Raw genomic sequence first — 2,227 nt, 5'->3', positions numbered from 1 at the left:
TATTTGTAGGCTTCGAATCGCTTTGCAACTACGGTGGAAGAAAATGATGCAAGGAAGGTGTGGCAGAAGGTGGCTGCCAATCGATTTGCAGACATGCTGCATACTATGAAGACTGTAGCAAAAAAAGCATTTGGCGTAGTAGATGATCCATTACTGTGGAAGGGCCATGGTCCTATTACTATCAGCAGAGATTACTGGGATGAAATGTGCGATATGTGGGCGGGAGATGCATTTAAAAATCGCTCTGCGAAGGCTTCACAAAATCGATCGAAGATGCCCGAAGCCCATCTACACACAGGTGGATCTAAGACATTTGGGAGCCACCTAAAGAAAATGGTAACTCATCAATATATAATATTAATTTTATAAGTATAGTTGCAAATTTGTGTACTAAATCTTTTGTCATTTAACTTCGCAGGAAGCAGAAAAAGGAGGCAGTGTACCATATAAGGATGTGTTTGTAGAAACACATAAACGGAAGACCACGGGAGTCTTCGTATCAGAGAAGGCGAGAACGACAACGGTATGTATTAATTCTATTAATAATCATTGCAATATATATGCAAGTCATCATAATGTTATCATTAATTATTAATGAATACTTTAAACATTATTTTGTAGGAGGCATATGAACAACAAATGGTAGAGCGATATGGTGAAGACGCTACTCAGCATCCATCATTTGATCCTACAGCATGGGTGACTGCAGCAGGTGAACCCAAAAAAGGTCGCGTGTTCGGGTTTGGGAGTAATATGAACACTTCACCAGTTATTGGTTCTTCCAGTTACGGCTCACCAACTTCTTGCGCCGACATAAGCTCCAAGCAGCCGACTATTCTTTCCGGTGATGATGTACGCGAGATCATTAATGAATCACTGAATAACTACTTCCAATACACCGTCGCCCCCTTTCTCCGAAATGAGATCAAGGCCGCTGTTCAGGATAGGGGATCTTCGATTCCAGGTCCCTCTCAGGTATAATCACATATATAGTTTTTTTGACTATCTTAAAGCACATCTGAGCATGGTAGAATCACATATAGAGTTTTTCTAGATGCCTTAGAACATATAAACATGCTATAATCACATATTCAATTTTTTTACTGCCTTAGCACACATATGAGCATGATAGAATCACATATATATATATTTAACTTTTTGTCTGTCTTAGAGCACATATGAGCATGATAGAATCACATATAAAGTTTTTTTGATTGCATTAGAACACATAAGCATGCTATAATCACATATTCAGTTTTTTTACTGCCTAAGAACACATATGAGCATATTATAATCACATATTCTGTTTTTTGACTGCCTTAGCACACATATGAACATGCTATAATAACATATAGAGTTTTTTAACTGCCTTAGAACACATATGAACATGTTATAATTCTTTATGATAGAATCACATATAAAATTTTTGGCTTTGCCTGCCTTAGAGCACATATGAGCATGCTATATTCACATATTCAATTTTTTTACTGCCTTAGCACACATACGAGCATGATCGAATCACATATATAGTTTTTTGCCTGCCTTAAAGCACATCTGAGCATGGTAGAATCACATATAGAGTTTTTTTATATGCCTTAGAACACATATGAACATGTTATAATCACATATTCAATTTTTTGACTGCCTTAGCACACATATGAGCATGATAGAATCACATATAGAGTTTTTTTATTGCCTTAGATCACACATGAGCACATGATAGAATCACATATAGTGTGTAATTTATTTCATTATATTTTGTTTATCAATACTGACTGTTCTTTTCTTGTGTAGGCTGCTAGCGATAATCAGGGTAGTGGAGCTGAAGGGACAGATAAAGACAATGAACAAGAAGACGCACAAAATCTTGGCGATGATTAGAGGACTGTGTTGAAGAAGTTCTATTTTTTTTATTTTTCCTAATTGTAATTGTTGAATTGTAAATAATTAAACTTCTTAGTTTTAAGGTGGAACGATTAATTATTATAGATACTTGTTATATGAATTTTTTTGTGTGGTTTGTTTTTTATTTACAGGAAATATAAATTGTACAGGAAATATAAATTGTACAGTTCTCCGTAATTAATTTTTAAATAAATTTTTTTTTATTTTTTTTCGTTTTTGCGACGGATTAGCGACGGATGATTCCGTCGCTATTCATATTAATCTAGCGACGGCTTAGCGACGGAATTAAATCTGTCGCCACGCCGTGGTCGCCGTTTAGTAC

At 35.6% G+C, this 2,227-nt stretch overlaps 1 long non-coding RNA gene across 1 annotated transcript; it reads left to right on the top strand.

The window, feature by feature from the left end:
• Window positions 1-853: 853 nt before the first annotated feature.
• Window positions 854-1,989, top strand: LOC149849233 (uncharacterized). The gene is made up of 2 exons (XR_016433270.1): window positions 854-975; window positions 1,795-1,989. It is a non-coding gene; the product is annotated as an uncharacterized LOC149849233 (long non-coding RNA).
• The last annotated feature ends 238 nt before the right edge of the window (window positions 1,990-2,227 follow it).

The sequence above is a fragment of the Nuphar pumila genome, chromosome 1, assembly GCF_984573655.1.
Source record: "Nuphar pumila chromosome 1, dmNupPumi1.hap1.1, whole genome shotgun sequence".
Taxonomy (NCBI): Eukaryota; Viridiplantae; Streptophyta; class Magnoliopsida; order Nymphaeales; family Nymphaeaceae; genus Nuphar; species Nuphar pumila.
This window is presented reverse-complemented; position numbering and strand designations above follow the sequence as displayed.